Below are 20,615 nucleotides of genomic sequence, written 5' to 3'. Positions count from 1 at the left end.
ATCCCCCTGGTGAGAAAGGGAGCCGCCCTCCCGGTGATGACAAGCCCGGCCCTATCCGTGGGGCTCAAAGAAAAAACCTCACCATTCCCTACTAGCTGACAGTACAAATTTCTCACCATTCCATCAGCGGCCGGCCACATTTGGCGGAAATCCATCTACTCATGTGCCCCACCTCCCTCACTCCTCTTTCGACACATGTCTGTCATTCTTTTCCAAACTCTCTGCATACATCTGTGATAGTCCCGTCCTATCCCATCCTCTTTCGGGTATATTCTAATTATTTCTCTCTTCAGACCTTACAATAATTAACCCATAGTTCACTACATCCCTTACATAGTAACTCAAGCATTATATTGAATAAAACTAATGAAACAAGACAAAATTGAAACTCCTATTCGGAGACCTTGGAAAAACGGTAACACTGTGTAAGAAAAATAAATGCATTCGGCAATATAAGACAATAAAATTAATAAAAAACACATCGGCACTCTGTGGGGCCACTTGACCTACCCCATCTCTTGAGTCAGCAGAACTTGTCTATTCACTTCCTCCTCACGCGTCACGCATCTGAGCACGCAGACACTGTCCTTGAGCCATGTTTGCACATGCTTGACCTGTCTGCTTACTCTTAATCAGGATTCTCTCTATTGCTCTATTCTGCTGTACACACATATCATTCCTTCAGCCTGCTGAGTTGTGCATAATCTACTTTTAACTTAAAAGACCCTAATCCACTGTCTCTCTATTTCAGAGCAACACTTAATTCTACACTCGTCATGACTTCTTTAACAATTTTTAAGACACTTGGCCCTCTCTTCTTCCAGTTTGATCACACATAAGTTTTACTGCACATAAGTATTTGTTTAAATTTCCAGTCCTGGTCTTTTCATTTGCAACCCATTTTATGATTTTCCATTCGTCTCCCTGCTTAAGTAGAGCTTGCTCCCCAGGATTCAATAAATTACTTCTCACTTTATTTAAAGCTGTACATTCATTCACCAAGTGAAGGTCATTGGACACCTTCTCACACAATAAGCACCGTAACTTACCTGCACTTCTAGTGTATCCCTTATATCTGTACAGTCCCATAAACCACCATAACAAACCTCTTCTCTCTGATCTGTTTACGTTTGTAAGGCTTATTCTTGTAACTTTCGTGACTCTATAGTAATGGCTAAGTGAAACTTTCTCCCTATATTCTTCTAGCAGGCGCTGCCTTTGGATGACCTTTGCCCTCCCTACTATCTCTCTCACCCCATTTCCCTTTCCGTTCCAAAGTATCTTCCAAATACACCACATACCGATCTTACCCAAGTACATTTTGATTTTTGTAAGCCAACACCCCGTATACATATACCTTAAATGTTGTTGATACCCTACTTTCAAAACCGAACCCCCTTCTGCGCTTTTTAGTCTCATCCATAAGTTTAGTATCCTTTCAACACAATCCGCTTCAATAAACTCCCCACACATTAGAAACCCACCGGCATTAGCCGTGCACTGCGGTAATTGCATTATTGTTTTGCTAAATCTACATATAATCTGCTTTAACATGTCTTTTTATCCTCTAAACCCCATACTTCCACAACATGTAGTACTCTGCCCAGCACCAACGTCTTTAACACCAATCCTTGCAAACTAAAATTTATACCAGGGAATTTTGATTCTGGATGTTGACCACCGAAAGAGCTGCACCCCGTTTCATTTCGTCCTCTTAATTTGGTCCTTTCAGCATCCTCTCCTGTTTGTGATTACTCCCAGATATTCCAGTTTGCTTACTTCTTCAATCTTCTCTCCCTGTACTACCCATATCATTTCATTTCTCCTCTTCTTAATTTAATCACTACCATCACCTTCGATTTGCTTCCATTAATTTTCAGGGACCATTTCCTTGCGAATTTCTTAACCATGTTCAGACATTTCTGAAGTCCTCCCCCTGTTAGGGCTAGAAGGATCACATCATCTTTAAATATTAAAACCGGTATCTCCTACCAATTTACCGCCGGCACAGCCCAGTTATTTCCTCGGTGACTCTGTGGGATGTCGTTAATGAACAGAAGAAATAATATGGGCGGTAACGTACAGCCGTGCTTAAGCCCCACCTTACATTCTATTTGAATGCTCATCAGATCTTCCTCCGATCTAAAACGACAATATACCTTCTCATATAATGCTTGAATCGCTTTAATAATCCTCCTTGACACACCCACCTTCCCTATTTTTTCTATTTTGTGGATTACTGTAGTCACGTCCTAGTTCATGAACCATGGGCAACGGCTGAGTGGCCTAGTAAGTGGTCCTGAGAGTCGCGATACCAGTTGCTATGGAATGGGAGTGGGCATCTCGGACATATTCCGAGTTGTGGCCCTCCTTGTGCTCAGGCGGCTAGGACTATACAATTCACCGGTGGTCCATAACCCGTTAGACGAGAGATCCTCACTTGGACTATGTGCAAGTAGGGTAGCATCCTGCTTCATGAATTTCCCGAGCTCAGAACATTCTAAGCAAGCCTCGGACCTATGGGAGTAACGGAGTCCCACTCCCATTTGACAGGCGAGGGACTCCTTGGAAACAACTTGGCGAACGAAATGGAATTCGATGGGGAGCTGTCATTATTAATGGGGCTTATGGAAGAAAGAAAGTAAAACTGGCTGAGTCTGCAGAGAGGATGCATCTGGATGTGCTAGGAGTAAGTGATATGCGGGTAAGGGGAGATAACGAGGAAGAGATAGGAGATTATAAAGTGTACTTGACGGGTGTTAGAAAGGGAAGGGCAGAGTCTGGGGGTAGGGTTCTTTACCAGGAATACCATTGCACGCAACATAGTTTCTGTTAGGCACGTAAATGAGCGAATGATGTGGGTAGATTTGTCAGTTGCAGGAATCAGGGCTAGATTTGTGTCCTTGTATTCACCATGTGAGGGTGCAGATGAGGATGAAGTGGACAAGTTTTATGAAGCATTGAGTGACATCGTGGTCAGGGTCAACAGCAAGGATAGAATAGTTCTAATGGGCGATTTCAATGCGAGAGTTGGGAATAGAACTGAAGGATACGAAAGGGTGATTGGTAAATGTGGGGAAGATATGGAAGCTAATGGGAATGGGAAGCGTTTGCTGGACTTCTGTGCTAGTATGGGTTTAGCTGTTACGAATACATTCTTCAAGCAAAAGGCTATTCACCGCTACACATGGGAGGCTAGGGGTACCAGATCCATAATAGACTATATCTTAACAGACTTCGAATTCAGAAAATCTGTTAGGAATGTACGAGTTTTCCGCGGATTTTTCGATGATACAGACCACTATCTGATCTGTAGTGAACTAAGTATCTCTAGGCCTAGGGTAGAGAAAGTGAAATCTGTCTGCAAAGGAATAAGGGTAGAAAATCTCCAGGACGAGGAAATTAGACAGAAGTACATGGATATGATTAGTGAGAAGTTTCGAACAGTAGACAGTAATGATGTAGACAGTAGACAGTAAGCAGGTTCAGGATATAGAAAGTGAATGGGTGGCATACAGGGATGCTGTAGTAGAAACAGCAAGGGAATGCCTAGGAACAACTGTGTGTAAGATGAGAAAATGCGGACATCTTGGTGGAATGATGAAGTGAGAGCAGCTTGTAAACGTAAAAAGAAGGCTTACCAGAAATGGCTCCAAGCAAGGGCCGAGGCAGACAGGGATTTGTACGTAGATGAAAGAAACAGAGCGAAACAAATAGTTGCTGAATCCAAAAAGAAGTCATGGGAAGATTTCGGTAACAACCTGGAAAGGCTCGGTCAAGTAGCAGGGAAACCTTTCTGGACAGTAATAAACAATCTTATGAAGGGAGGGAAAAGGGAAATGAACAGTGTTTTGAGTAATTCAGGTGAACTCATAATAGATCCCTGGGAATCACTGGAGAGGTGGAGGGAATATTTTGAACATCTTCTCAATGTAAAAGGAAATCATCCTTGTGATGTTGCGAACAGCCAAGCTCATGAGGAGGAGGAAAATGATGTTGGAGAAATTATGCCAGAGGAAGTGGAAAGGATGGTCAATAAACTCCAGTGTCATAAAGCAGCAGGTATAGATGAAATTAGACCTGAAATGGTGGAGAACAGTGGGTAGGCAGGGATGAAATGGCTTCATAGAGTAGTAAAATTAGCAAGGAGTGTTGGTAAGGTACCTTCAGATTGGACAAAAGCAGTAACTGCACCTATCTATAAGCAAGGGAACAGGAAGGATAGCAACAACTATCGAGGTATCTCATTGATTAGTATACCTGGCAAAGTATTCACTGGCATCTTGGAAGGGAGAGTCCGATCAGTCGTTGAAAGGAAGTTGGATGAAACCCAGTGAGGTTTCAGACCACAGAGAGGCTGTCAGGATCAGATTTTCAGTATGCGCCAGGTAACTGAAAAATGCTACGAGAGGAATAGGCAGTTGTGTTTATGTTTCGTAGATCTAGAGAAAGCATACGACAGGGTACCGAGGGAGAAGATGTTCGCTATACTTGGGGACTATGGAATTAAAGGTAGATTATTAAAATCAATCAAAGGTATTTATGTTGACAATTGGGCTTCAGTGAGAATTGATGGTAGAATGAGTTCTTGGTTCAGGGTACTTACAGGAGTTAGACAAGGCTGTAATCTTTCACCTTTGTTGTTCGTAGTTTACATGGATCATCTGCTGAAAGGTATAAAATGGCAGGGAGGGATTCAGTTAGGTGGAAATGTAATAAGCAGTTTGGCCTATGCTGACGACTTGGTCTTAATGGCAGATTGTGCCGAAAGCCTGCAGTCTAATATCTTGGTACGGAAAATAGGTGCAATGAGTATGGTATGAAAATTAGCCTCTCGAAGACTAAATTGATGTCAGTAGGTAAGAAATTCAACAGAATTGAATGTCAGATTGGTGATACAAAGCTAGGACAGGTCGATAATTTCAAGTATTTAGGTTATGTATTCTCCCAGGATGGTAATATAGTAAGGGAGATTGAATCAAGGTGTCGTAAAGCTAATGCAGTGATTTCGCAGTTGCGATCAACAGTATTCTGTAAGAAGGAAGTCAGCTCCCAGACGAAACTATCTTTACATCGGACTGTTTTCAGACCAACTTTGCTTTACGGGAGCGAAAGCTGGGTGGACTCAGCATATCTTATTCATAAGTTAGAAGTAACAGACGTGAAAGTAGCAAGAATGATTGCTGATACAAACAGTTGGGAACAATGGCAGGAGGGTACTCGGAATGAGGAGATAAAGGCTAATTTAGGAATGAACTCGATGGATGAAGCTGTACGCATAAACCGGCTTCGGTGGTGGGGTCATGTGAGGCGAATGGAGGAGGATAGGTTACCTAGGAGAATAATGGACTCTGCTATGGAGGGTAAGAGAAGTAGAGGTAGACCAAGACGACGATGGTTAGACTCGGTTTCTAACGATTTAAATATAAGAGGTATAGAACTAAATGCGGCCACAACACTAGTTGCAAATCGAGGATTGTGGCGACGTTTAGTAAATTCACAGAGGCTTACAGACTGAACGCTGAAAGGCATAAGAGTCTATAATGATAATGTATGTATGTATGTATGTATGTATGTATGTATGTATGTATGTATGTATGTATGTATGCACTTCTACTTACCGTGTCAAACGCTTTCTCAAAATCTATTGAAGCTAAAAACACTTTACCCCCTTTCCTATCCAGGTATTTTTCTATAATCATCTTGAAGGTCATTATACTGTCCTTTGTTCTTCGTCTTCTCCTGACCCCTTGAAATATTGACAATATCGACTGGCTCTCTGCCCAGACACTTAACATGTCCCCTAATACTTCTGTGTATACCTTACTCAACGTGTCCAATAGTGTTATTCCTCTATAGTTCTTTGGTAAGTTCCTGCTACCTTCATTTTTATAAATTGGGCATATTACTCCAACTTCCCAGTCTTTTGTGTACTACCCCGTTTAAAAATCCTGTTAAAAAGTTTAACTATACACTCTATAACCTGTTCGTATTTGCCCACTTCTTTCCCCCCTGACTTGCTCTTAAGATTACTCATCACTCTTACCACTTAATCCCTTGAAATCTCTTTAGCAAGTTCTTGAATTTGTACCTCTAAAGTTCTCCCTAATGCCATTTCCCTTTTCCCCTTGTTCAATTAGTCTTCACTTCTAATAGATCGCGGAAACAGTCAAGCCATTGGTCGTCAGCTATATTCGGCTTGCCAACCCTCTTCCCTCCCTTATTATTTTATTTATACTGTCACATACCCTCTCCAATTGATTCATCTTGCACTCAGTATTTATTAACTCGGCTTGCTCCTTCATCCAGTTTTTCTTCCTCTCTGCAATTTTAAATTTGTATTATTTTCTTAGGTTACAAAAAGCCATTCTTTCTTCCTACCCTCCCTTCTTCCTAAATTCTTTTAGCGCCTCCATCACTAATTTTATTTTTTCTTTACATTCCTTATTATACCAACCCTCTTCATCTTCTTCAGCCTCCTATTCGCCTGTGCTACCCTTTTAATTGGGCATTCTATTAGTTCTAACGCTCTATCAGTATTATCTTCCCTTAAGGCCTCTTTCCAACCACACCTAATTAAAACCAGCTCTTTTTTCTAGAAAGGCATTTAGTTCCTGTTTTGCCTTTTCCGTCCATCTGCATTTAGTATAACGAATGCCTTTCTCAATACACCTCTTTAACTCTTCCCTTGTATTTCTCCCTTACATCTTTCTGTCATCACCCAAACTGGTGCGTGATGGGATTCCGTCAAGTCGCCAACCTCTATCTTTTGATTTTCTCTAAAATGTCTCCTGAACACAATACTAAATCAATCACATTCCCACCCTGTCCCGCAATGAATGTCAGCTTACCCCTATCTCCTTCCCACCATCCATTCAAAACATAAAATTGGCCGGCGGCACGTAACTCCAACAGCTTTGATCCATGACTACTCCTATCTTTATCCTCACTCTGCCTTCCTACCTTCATCATCATCTCGTCTTTGCTGTAAAAATGCACAGTTCTCCTATTGTATCATTCCAGTCCCCATATAACAACATTCCATCTTCATCAAATTCCCTCTTATGATACTTGTTTCTAGTAATAATTCCTCATAAAATTTTCGTTCGCGTAAGCGGAGTACTGAGGGTGACAATATGCAAAAGACAGACATATCTTGTTTTCCCTCCCTTGTACCATCCCCTTACTAAGTCTAACTCAGATTACTTCCTCCATCTGATTTTCAATGTCCTCTACTAGCTCACTAACCTCTTATTTTTTCAATAACACTATTCCTCCCGGAACTCTCCATTTTCCGCAGTTTTCCTTCTGGATTTATACTTTATCACATACACTTTCCATTTTGTCTCCTTCCCGAATTCAAGCCATGTTTCTAGGAGCGCCACAATGTGAAAGCTTTCTACAGTTGTTATAACTGCCTCATTACCCAGCTTATTTAATAATCCCTCAATATTTACAAACCCTACCTTCAGTCTAGCTATGACCCTTTCCATTGCCTACCTTATTTTTACTTCTCGTTATCAAGGACCCATCTTCTTCTATACCCAATCCTTCATTTTTTGTATTTTGGAAGGCACCGTGTCCTCTTTCTCTGACACAGCTTTGATTTTCTTGCCCCATAGGTTTTTTAGACTTAAAATTCTCCCTTTATTGAGAGCGTCCTGCCCCCTTATTTCCTCACGTGTTCCTCGTTTTTGTTATGCACTTGCCTACTTACCTTTGAGCTTTCGGGTTCTTGTGAGTCCATATTCTATCAGCACTTGATGACTCCCCACTTCTGATCCTGCACTGCTCTTTGGACTGCTCGGTACATTGACCCCTGGCGTGCGTTTCTTGCTTACTTCGTTGATCCGCGCTGCTTCCTCTGTGCGTGTAGGTCGCCTTGACTTGATTCCACTATTTCTTCTCTCTTTAGCTTGTCATCGATAATCTGCAACTTCTCCACCGGCCAACGTCTCAACCACTTACCGTTGGATGCTATCAACTGTTTCTCCCTGATATGTGCTCTGAGACCTTGGTGTTTTTCCCTACATACATGTTTCCTTAACATTTTTATGCACTTGCTGCCTTCACTCCCCATATCTCTTCTCACCCATAATTTTTCGCCTTGCAAAGTGTCCGCATTTCTTACTATGATTTCCTCCATCAAGGTTGATAGCAGCTGCACTCTTATTGGCCTAATCCCTCTTGCTTTTCCAACCCTGTCATCATCGTCAATATCCACTTCGCTAAAGTTGACCTTTATCTTATTCTGTATTACTTCGACCACTTGATATATATGAGATCTACTTTACATATATAGTGTTATTTGCTTTACGTCCCACTAACTTCTCTTTTACGGATTTCGGAGACGCCGATGTGCCGGAATTTAGTCCAGCAGGAGTTCTTTTACGTGCCAGTAAATCTACCGACACAAGGCTGACGTATTTGAGCACCTTCAAATACCACCGGACTGAGCCAGGATCGAACCTGCCAAGTTGGGGTCAGAAGGCCAGCGCCTTAACCGCCTGAGCCACTCAGCCCGGCGAGATCGACTTTAGCATCTTTTACGTCTTCCTTCATTCCATATATGAATATGCACTTCTTCCCTGACAACAGTTCGCCTATATTTTCTTCAATTTCGTCATCACATCTTCCAGGTTTTTGACTTTCTCTTTCAGTTTCGCGATTTCCACTTCATTACTTCACGCCTACGCTGTTACCTATTCTGTTTTCTCCTTAATTCATCTCTCCATCTCTTCGCTCATTATTCCTTTAATAGCCTCCATGTCGTCCCAGCTCATATTCCCGCGAGCATTCGGGCCGGGATTAATTTCCACGCCCCCAATAACTAACAACGTCGTAACCACCACAGCCACCTGCACCATCTCTCCTCTTTTCACCTTCGTACGCCATTGTCACCTCCCTATAGCTGCTCGGTATTGTTCCACACCAACCATTACTCTGCACACTCCACTCAGTGCATCCACTTCCGTTGCTATCTTGAATTAGAGTGAACTGTAGGATACGAAAGGGTGATTGGTAAATGTGGGAAAAATATGGAAGCTAATAGGAACGGAAAGCATTTGCTGGACGTCTGTGCTAGTATGGGTTTAGCAGTTACGAATATATTTTTCAATCTTAAGGCTATTCACACATGGGAGAGTAGGGGTACCAGATCCATAATAGTCTATATTCTAGACGGTTTCGAAATAGGAAAACTGTTAGGAATGTACGGGTTTTTCGTGTATTTTTCGATGATGCAGACCACTATCTGAGCTGTAGTGATCTAAGAAACTCTAGGCTCAGGATGGAAAAATTGAAATCGGTCTGCGAACGAAAAAGGGTAGAAAATCTCTAGGACGAGGAAATTAGACAGAAGTACATAGATGTGATTAGTGAGAAGTTCCGAACAGTCTACAGTAATCAAGTTCAGGATATATAAAGAGAATGGGTGGCATACAGGGATGCTGTAGTGGAAACAGCAAAGGAATGCCTAGGAACAACTCTGTGTAAAGATGGGAAAAAGCGAAGATCTTGGTGGAACGATGAAGTAAGAGCGGCCTGTAAACGTGAAAAGAAGGCTTATCAGAAATGGCTCCAAACAAGGGCTGATGAAGATAGGGAATTGTACTTATATGAAAGAAACAGAGCAAAACAAATAGTTGTTGAATCCAAAACGAAGTCGCAGGAAGATTTTGGTAATAACCTGGAAAGGCTAGGTCAAGCATTGTTGGATGCGCTTGTGAATGGTTGGCTGTTGAGTGTGCCCTTGCATTATCGTAGTGATAGAGTAGTTAAAACCTACTGAAATTGTTCAGATATTTTATTGCTTCCATCAACAAGTACAGAAAATGTACACTAGGTATTGTCAGTATTAATAAAAATAATATATAGACAATATCTTAGCCATAATGTCTGAGTCATTAGAAAAATTATTTTAGCTACCTATAATAGGTCAGTTTTTGAAATACCGCATTCTATATACTCTTCTACACTATAACATGCCTTTTTCCTTAAAATATTGTGACAGTACCCTGTTGTTGGTGTGATCCATTTAGTGATATATATTGGTGTTTAGTGCTTGTTCGTAGAAATTGATAGTAGTGATATTTATTTGAATTTTATAACAAGTAGTTCAGTTGGTATTCATTAGATTACGTTTTATGGGTTAAGTAGGCTAGCTAGGTGTACCTTGTTTCAATTTAGGTTTAGGAAATATTTTAGGTAATAATAGTAACTTTATTAAAAATTGTTTTTAAATATCTGTAGGTTCCTTGGTATAACAGTTACAAAGGCAGATTATCATGAGGAGTTTTAACTTCGGCAACTTTTCCTGGATTTCGTATAGATATCAATTAAAATATCACGAAGGTAATAATTCATTCAATTACATAACGTGACACGCCTGTAAACTTCGATTTAAAAAGAAGTTAAAGAGAATGCACGTCAATTCATTGTGTCATTACTCAACAGTCTATTGAATAGGGAACATGCATAATTTTCAACAAAAAAAATTATGAAAAGTACACCAATGAAATAGTACGTAAACGTATTACAATGAGGTAAGTTGCCTTGTTTTCTACCATTAAAAATGTTCAAAAGTGCCTTTCCGCAAGGCGAGTGAAACGGCCTCTGACGTAAGCGGCGCGCTGTGACGTCACGATCCAGTACCGCATGCAGCTCTACCAGCCATTGTGCATCAGCCGTTACTAAAAGCCGATTGTTTATTATTCGTGATCCCGAATAACTTCAAAATGACAGAAGAAAGGTTCAAAACAGCACAATCAGACAGTCTACCATGTGTAGATGTCATCATTCTTGAAATATAGTGACTTTTGTAGCCGCAGAAATTCGCGGATAAAAAGCAAGTTTGTAAGTGGCATCTTTTATATACGTGCAATGTATTGTAACTCATAGTATTAGGATAACAACGAACCTGGATATAAATCACATCACTTTCAACATTTCCTTCTAGACTGATTCCCATATTAAAGAATAATTTTCGGGCTTTCAGCATTAGTAAAGTAAGAAATCGGATTTCAGCACTAACATAAACATATAGATAGCATTATAGTACTAGTCCGCCTCTGTGGTGTAGTGGTTAATGTCATTAGCTGCCACCCCCGGAGGCCCGGTTTCGATTCCCGGCTCTGCCATGTAAGTTGAAAACAAACAGTACGAGGGCTGGATCGGTGTCTACTCAGCCTCGGGAGGTCAACTGAGTAGAGGGGTTTCGAATCCCACCTCAGCCATCCCCGAAGTGGTTTCTCGTATTTTCCCACTTCTCTTCCAGACACCTAATGCCACGACCGTTTCCTTCCCTCTTCCTTGTCTATCCCTTCCGATCTCCCCATCCTCCAACAAGGCCCCTGTTGAGCATAGCACGTGAGGCCGCCTGGGCGAGGTAATGACCCTCCTCACCACTTGTATCATCATACCCAAAGTCTCACGGTCCAGGGCACTGCCCTTGAAGCGGTAGAGGTGAAATCCCTCGCTGAGTGCGAGGGAAAAACCAAACCTGAAGGATAAACTGATTAAGAAAGAAAGAAACAAAGAAGGAAAGAAAGAAAGATCGTAGTACTATAGGTCTATAATCTATCATTCCCGAAAAATATATATATTTTGGTTGGGGCAACTGGCCTACCCACTTCCGTTGTCCATGAAAGAGAAACATTAAATATCTTGGTGGAGGGAAAAGTTAAACATGATAAAGATAAAGATAAACATGACTTCATCTAGTTTTCACAAGCCGGGCTGAGTAGTTCAGACGGTTGAGGTGCTGGCCTTCTGACCCCAACTTGGCAGGTTCGATCTTGGTTCAGTCCGGTGGTAGTTGAAGGTGCTCAAATATGTCAGCCTCGTGTCGGTAGATTTACTGGCACGTAAAAGAACTCCTGCCGGACTAAATTCCTGCACATCGGCGTCTCCGAAAACCGTAGTAGTTAGCGGGCGTAATGCCAATAACATTAATTACATTTGGCTTTTAACAAGCTGAGCATATCACGTCATTAGAAATGCTATGGACAAACGACTGCTTACTATACTTATCCTTCTTGACTTCAGTAGCGCCTTTGACACTATAGACATTCAGACTATGATAAAGAAAATGGAACTGCTAAATTTTGACCTGGCTGCGCTTAAGTTTCTTAGTTCTTATTTGAGTAACCGTCAACAGCGTTTTCTTCTTGCGTGATGTCTTCAGTAACCTTCGAAACTGCTGTCGCGGTACTGTGCCCCTTCTTAAATTCAGACTGGAAAGGGTTCAAAAGAGAATGTTTATTTAGGTACTCCAGAAGCTGCTCGTATACTAAATGTTCAAAGGCTTTAGAAAGCACAGGGAGTATGGACACCGGACGATAGTCAGAGGGTGACTGTGGGTCTAAACTCTTAGGTACCGGTATAATATTGGCTGTTTTCCAGACAGTTGGGTAAGTTTCGTTTAGTAAACAATAGTTCAGTATGTGCGTCAGTATAGGCAGGACATCACCCATAATATTATGTATAAATCCAATAGGAATACCATCTACACTTGTGGCCTTTGATTTAATCGAGTACAAAGCCTTTTTAACCTGATGTTCTGTGACACTGTGGAATGTGAATGGTAGATTGGCTGGAGGGGAGGGTGGTGAGTCAGTGCACTTAACTGGGGTAGGTTGAATATTTATTGTACTAAAGTAATCGTTCAGTTCGTCAAGTGGAATATCAGGAGTTGTCTGTCTCTGTTGATGTCTTCCTATTCCCATAGCTCTAGGTTGGTCCCATGCACGATTAGAATTTATGATGTTAGCTAAATTCCGGAAATATGCACATTTTTGTTTCTGATTAACTGCTTTGTACGATTTCTTAAGATGCGGTAAGGTTCGAAGTCTGTGTCATCTAGGGTTTGTTTATAAAATCGAAATAACGAGTCAAGGTGGGCCATCATTCTCTTGGTTTCATCATCTAACCATGGCCAAGAAGGGCGAGAAACCTTTCTTCGACGTTTGGGGGCATGTCTGTCATATACGTTCTGTACCATGGTATTAAACATGTTAACTTTAGCGTCAGTATCATTTAGACTGCGTATATCGTCCCACGGTAGTTGAAAAACGTCATATTTCAAGTAATCCAAGTTTAAGTCCTTCGCATTTCTGACAGTTATGTACTTGGGTTTGTATTTAGGCACATTGAGGGAGTACGATAAATATATAAGGTCGTAGGTCGAATTGGTGGTACAGGGATTTGCTCATGGGTTATTACTTTAACTGTGTTGTTCGTTATAATGAGATCTATGAGTGTGTGTGATGAACGGTTTGTTGCATACACGTGGTTCGTGGGTTGTAGCGGGAGAACAGTCATGTTGCAAGTAGTAAACAAATCTACTAATCGTTTACTGTCTTGAGTCGTATTAAGTAGGTTACAGTTAAAGTCACCCATAATGATTGTGTTGGTGTTGATAAATAGCCTGGAAGTCTAGTAAAGACGTTTCGAATTCGGTTACACCAGGCGGTTTGTATATGACAGAAATCATCACTTTTTGTCTGTTGATACTTACTTCAACGAACATGAATTCCGGCCGTGTTGGTACACCCTGGCAAGAAGTACATATCAATCGGCTCTTTAGGTCATTTCTAAAGTAAACCGTTGTCCCGTAACCACGCCTTCCATCCGACGGATCAAAACGTATTAGATCACATCCATCGATATCAACCATGGAGGAAGGAATGCTACGTTTCAGAGATGCCAGGTTTCAGAGATGCAAAGTAGTATAACTGGAGAGTTCCGCAGCCCCCATCTCCGCAGGCTCTCGGGAGAGGCATTCACCGCCTCCACCACCGCAGACCCCTCCACAGAGGCCTCCACCGCAAGCCACGTGCTCTTGTTTGTAAACAAAGCCACGTGCTTTTCGACAGCTGTCATCTGCCATCTTGAATCGGTAACCTCAGTGCTGCTATCTTGACGGGGCTAAACCTCATAGTTGCCAACTTAGACACGTGGTAGAGGGCAATATGAAAATTCTACATGCTCTTGTTTGTAAAAAAAGCCACGTGTTTTTAGACAGCCACGTCCTTTTTATTTACAACTGTCATCCACCATCTTGCACCGCAAACATTCTAGTGCTTCTCTCCTTACGGCTGTAAACCTTAGAGCGGGCAATTTGAAAATTTCCACGTGGTTTTCAAAGATACGTGCTTTTTTGACAGCAGCCATCTTTAATCAACAGAGCAACGAGCTGGTATCAATCAATCAATCAATCAATACTGATCTGCATTTAGGCCAGTCGCCTAGGTGGCAGATTCCCTATCTGTTGTTTTCCTAGCCTTTTCCGAAATGATTTCAAAGAAAATTTAAAATTTATTGAACGTCTCCCTTGGTAAGTTATTCCAATCCCTAACTCCCCTTCCTATAAATGAATATTTGCCCCAGTTTGTCCTCTTGAATTTCAACTTTATCTTCATATTGTGATCTTTCAAACCTTTATGAACGCCACTCAAACTTATTCGTCTACTAATGTCATTCCACGCCAACTCTCCGCTGACAGCTCGGAACGTACCACTTAGTCGAGCAGCTCTTCTTCTTTCTCTCAATTCTTCCCAACCCAAACATTGCAACATTTTTTGTAACGCTACTCTTTTGTAGGAAATCCCCCAGAACAAATCGAGCTGCTTTTCTTTGGATTTTTTCCAATTCTTGAATCAGGTAATCCTCGTGAGGGTCCCATACACTGGAACCATACTCTAGTTGGGGTCTTACCAGAGACTTATATGCCCTCTCCTTTACATCCTTACTACAACCCCTAAACACCCTCCTAACCATGTGCAGAGATCTGTACCCTTTATTTACAATCCCATTTACGTGATTACCCCAATGAAGATCTTTCCTTATATTAACACCTAGATACTTACAATGATCCCCAAAAGGAACATTCACCCCATCAACGCAGTAATTAAAACTGAGAGGACTTTTTCTATTTGTGAAACTCACAACCTGACTTTTAACCCCGTTCATCAACATACCATTGCCTGCGGTCCATCTCACAACATTTTCGAAGTCACGTTGCAGTTGCTCAGAATCTTGTAAATTATTTATTACTCTACACAGAATAACATCAGCTGCAAAAAACCTTACCTCCGATTCCACTCCTTTACTCATATCATTTATATATATAAGAAAACATGAAGGTCCGATAATACTGCCTTGAGAAATTCCCCTCTAATTATTACAGGGTCAGATAAAGCTTCACCTACTGTAATTCTCTGAGATCTATTTTCTAGAAATATAGCAACCCATTCAGCCACTCTTTTGTCTAGTCAAATTGCACTCATTTTTGCCAGTAGTCTCCCATGATCGACCCAATCAAATGCTTTAGACAGGTCAATCGCGATACAGTCCATTTGACCTCCAGAATCCGTGATATCTGCTATATCTTGCTGGAATCCTACAAGTTGAGTTTCAGTGGAATAACCTTTCCTAAAACCGAACTACCTTCTATCGAACCAGTTATTAATTTCACAAACATGTCTAATATAATCAGAAAGAATGCCGACCAAAGCTTACATACAATGCATGTCAAACTTACTGGCCTGTAATTTTCAGCTTTATGTTTATCACCCTTTCCTTTATACACAGGGGCTACAATAGCAACTCTCCATTCATCTGGTATAGCTCCTCCGACCAAACAATAATCAAATAAGTACCTCAGATATGGTACTATATCCCAAACAATTGTCTTTAGTATATCCCCAGAAATCTGATCAATTCCAGCCGCTTTTCTAGTTTTCAACTTTTGTATCTTATTGCAAATGTCATTGTTATCATATGTAAATTTTAATACTTCATTAGCCTTAGTCTCCTCCTCTATCTCGACATTTTGCTCGTAACCAACAATCTTTACATACTGCTGACTGAATACCTCTGCCTTTTGAAGATCCTCACATACACACTCCCCTTGTTCATTAATTATTCCTGGAATGTCCTTCTTGGAACCTTTTTCTGCCTTAAAATACCTATACATACCCTTCCATTTTTCACTAAAATTTGTATGACTGCCAATTATGCTTGCCATCATGTTATGCTTAGCTGCCTTCTTTGCTAGATTCAATTTTCTAGAAAGTTCCTTCAATTTCTCCTTACTTCCACAGCCATTTCTAAATCTTTTTCTTTCCAGTCTGCACCTCCTTCTTAGTCTCTTTATTTCTCTATTATAATAAGATGGGTCTTTACCATTCCTTGTACAAAGCTGTTTTTACATTCCTCAACAATTTCTTTAAACCCATCCCAGAGTCTGTTTACATTTTTATTTACCGTTTTCCACCGATCATAGTTACATTTTAGAAACTGCCTCATGCAGTGGCGGCTGGTGGTTTAAAAGTTCAGTGGTGCACAAGGTTTATCAATGATAATATATGATTACAGGCTAATTTTCAAATCTAGATACATCAACAATAATTTTTTATTATTAAAAATAAAACAAACATTTTGCATTTCTATTTTCAGGAATATTACTATAACGCATTAACATTTTTCATTTAAAAACTCTTTTAGCATAATGAAATGAAACTCTTTGAGGTGGCCTAATTCCGGTATTGAAAAAATATCCTTTTGTAATGTATCTGGTTTCGAAATTAAACGTCGCGTGGGCCTTCCCATTCGTTTCACCTCGGATTGTTCCTCAGCAGTCCGTTGCGGAAACGGCCTAGTCATTAAAGACTGCACCGAATTCATGATCTGGCAAAATCCTACAAACTGATAACGCACAATAGTAAAAACACACATGCTGACACGAATGTTTACACAATGAAATCAATAAGCTACTTAGCTTGTACGCACATAACAAAGCTCACGACTATATTTAAAGAAATGGCGGTGTTTATTACCAAATGTAGAGACATTAGTTATATATCCAGCCACGACCGACTTGATGCGTCGCTGTAGCCAATACGAATAGCTCTAGCTAGCTCCTTACGGAACGCAGCGAGGGATCCAACCGGCCGTGATCCAGCAGATGAACTTTCATCCGGTGTCGCTAGATGACACTCCTGTTCTATAACAGAATCTCAGTTTGAGCAGCAACGGTCTCTAGCGACTTCGCTAGTAGTTGGTTACGTAGGAGCACGTCCGATTTGATGCGTCGCTCTAGGTAGCTCCTTAGCGCAGCGAGGGATCCAGTCGACCGTGGTAGGAGGAGCCAGGTTGATAAACCTCCATTTAAGCAATGTATAAGATGCCACGCCTATCTTTTCCTCTCCCTGCGCACCCCTGTAGCAGCCTAAAAGCACACTTCTAGCAGCCACGCGCACCCCTCGAGCAGCCCAAGTTTCATCTTACCTCAGGTTGACTTCCCGCTGCAAACTTGTCGGTTCCTGCAGTGAACATCTAACAAGAGTACCGGGTTGTAAAGTGCCCTGTCGTCAATATTTGCTCTTTCAAGCTCTTGAAAGGTTTGTCTTGTTGAATGATAATACAGTAGTTGAGTAATCCAAAAGATAAAACTTGAATTAAAATAAACATAAAAATGTAATGGGTGTAGCGCAAACCTGCAACCTTATGGAGAAATCGCCCCTGGCCTCATGCCTCCTTTATCAGCCATATGGTACTGCCTAATAGTCCTACTTTTAAGACCTTCCTTTCTATCACATTTATTTTTGACTACGACACTGACTGAATGGGTAGCAATATTTCTAGAAAATAGATCTCATAGAATTAGAGTAGGTGAAGCTTTATCTGACCCTGTAATAATTAAGAGGGGAATTCCTCAAGGCAGTATTATCGGACCTTTATGTTTTCTTATATATATAAATGATATGAGTAAAGGAGTGGAATCGGAGGTAAGGCTTTTTGCGGATGATGTTATTCTCTATAGAGTGATAAATAAGTTACAAGATTGTCAGCAACTGCAACGTGACCTCGGAAATGTTGTGAGATGGACAGCAGGCAATGGTATGTTGATAAACGGGGTTAAAAGTCAGGTTGTGAGTTTTACAAATAGGAAAAGTCCTCTCAGTTTTAATTACTGCGTTGATGGGGTGAAAGTTCCTTTTGGGGATCATTGTAAGTGTTACTATAAGGAAAGATCATCATTCTGGTAATCACATAAATGGGATTGTAAATAAAGGGTACAGATCTCTGCACATGGTTAGGAGGGTGTTTAGGGGTTGTAGTAAGGATGTAAAGGAGAGTGCATATAAGTCTCTGGTAAGACCCCAACTAGAGTATGGTTCCAGTGTATGGGACCCTCACCAGGATTACCTGATTAAAAAACTGGAAAATATACAAAGAAAAGCAGCTCAATTTGTTCTGGGTGATTTCCGACAAAAGAGTAGCGTTACAAAAATGTTGCAATGTTTGGGTTGGGAAGAATTGAGAGAAAGAAGAAGAGCTGCTCGACTAAGTGGTATGTTCCGAGCTATCAGTGGAGAGATGGCGTGGAATGACATTAGTAGACGAATAAGTTTGAATGGCGTTTATAAATGTAGGAAAGATCACAATATGAAGATAAATTTGGAATTCAAGAGGACAAACTGGGGCAAATATTCATTTCTAGGAAGGGGAGTTAGGAATTGGAATAACTTACCAAGGGAGATGTTCAATAAACTTCCAATTTCTTTGAAATCATTTAGGAAAAGGCTAGGAAAGCAACAAATAGGGAATCTGCCACCTGGGCGACTGCCCTAAATGCAGATCAGTACTGATTGACTGATTGATTGTTTGATTGATTGATTGATTGATTGATTGATTGATTGATTGATTGATTGATTGATTGATTGATTGATTGATTGATTGATTGATTGATTGATTGATTGATTGATTGATTGATTGATTGATTGATTGATTGATTGATTGGTTGATTGATTGATTGATTGATTGATTGATTGATTAAAAACAGCTTCATGGTCACTAACACCATCTATTACTTCAGTTTGCCTACAGAGCTCATCTGGTTGTATCAGCACCACATCCAGGATATTTTTCACTCTGGTTGGTTCCATCACTTACTGAATCAGCTGTCCTTCCCATATTAACTTATTTGCCATTTGTTGGTCATGCTTCCTGTCGTTCGCATTTCCTTCCCAATTGACATCTGGCAAATTCAGATCTCCCGCTACAATCACATTTCTTTCCATGTCGTTTCCCACATAGCCGACTATCCTATCAAATAATTCCGAATCCGCGTCAGTGCTTCCCTTTCCCCGTCTGTACACTTCAAATATATCAAGTTGCCTATTATCTTTAGAAATGAGCCTTACACCTAGAATTTCATGTGTCTCATCTTTAACTTTTTCGTAGCTTACAAATTCTTCTTTCACCAGAATGAATACTCCCCCTCCCACCATTCCTATCCTATCTCTACGATACACACTCCAGTGCCATGAAAAATTTTCTGCATCCATTATATCATTTCTCAGCCACGATTCAACTCCTATTACAATATCTGGTAAATATATGTGTCTATTAAATTACTTAATTCTATTCCTTTCTTTACAATACTTCTACAGTTCAACCCTAACAATTTTTGTCATCCCTACTTGATTTCCAGTTCCCTGTTCCTTTATCACCGCTCCTTAGGCCACCCTGTTTCCCTGAATGTACCTCCCTATTACCCTTCCAAACAAATTTCCTAACTTATACGTACCACTGCGGTTTAAGTGAAGGCCATCTGAGCGCAGATCTCTATCTCCTACCCACCCATTAGGATCTAGAAATTTCACTCCCAGTTTCCCACATACCCACTCCATAGTCTCATTTAAATCCCCAATCACCCTCCAGTCAGTATCCCTCCTACACAGTATTCCACTAATAACAATCTCTGCTTTCTTAAACTTCACCCGTGCTACTACCTAAAGCACGTAGTGGCGGGCAATTTGAAAACCTCCATGTGTTCTTTGACAGCTGTCATCCGCATTCTGCAACCCAAACCTCCGTGCTGCCATCTTTAGCTACTACTTTTGAAATGTGGTGACGGGCAATTTGAAAAATCCATGTGCTCTTGTTTGTATTCAAAGCCACGCGCTTTTTGACAGCTAACAAGCTGACAGCGACCATCTTTAATCAACAGAGCACCGTGTTGCTATCTTTACGGCTACTACCTTAAGCACGTGGTAGCGGGTGATTTGAAAAATTCTGTTAGCTATCATCATTAAACAGTAAAAATTTAGTGCATACGCGAACCTAACCTCTCGTCCACCATCTTGAAGGGGACTATCTTTAGTTTACGACAAGATGCCTTTCCCGACGCTAATTACACAAGATAGCTCTTAGAGGCTACTACACAAGATAGTGGCAGCTGTTATGGCCTCCTACTCATTTTCCTCTTCCTCCTCTGTCAAGGCATAGCTCCATCGAACATGCATCACGAAGGAAAAAGTGGGCACGTGTTGCAGCGATAACATCATTGAGCATGTTTAGACTTGCAGATTACAAAAGAAGCGATTGAAACATAACAAGACTAGAATCGAACACTGTACTCGATGTCGTTAACTTCAAGATGTGATCAGAACATTGATTGATGTATTCAGAACACGAAATAAGTGATTCAAACATAACAAGACTAGAATAGAACACGATACACGATACAACATGTGTTTAGAACATGTCAGGTTATACCTTCGTTCTAAGAGAAAAAATAATAAGACTAGAATTCTGAACAGCTTGCG

The 20,615-nt window shown here is 40.8% G+C and overlaps 1 protein-coding gene across 1 annotated transcript in view; it reads left to right on the top strand.

Annotated features, from left to right (window-relative positions):
* Window positions 1-20,615, top strand: part of LOC136864950 (pickpocket protein 28) — a 434,926-nt gene that overhangs the window by 73,728 nt on the left and 340,583 nt on the right. The gene's annotated exons all lie outside the window — the stretch shown is intronic.

The sequence above is a fragment of the Anabrus simplex genome, chromosome 2 (genome assembly GCF_040414725.1).
Source record: "Anabrus simplex isolate iqAnaSimp1 chromosome 2, ASM4041472v1, whole genome shotgun sequence".
Taxonomy (NCBI): domain Eukaryota; kingdom Metazoa; phylum Arthropoda; class Insecta; order Orthoptera; family Tettigoniidae; genus Anabrus; species Anabrus simplex.
This window is presented reverse-complemented; position numbering and strand designations above follow the sequence as displayed.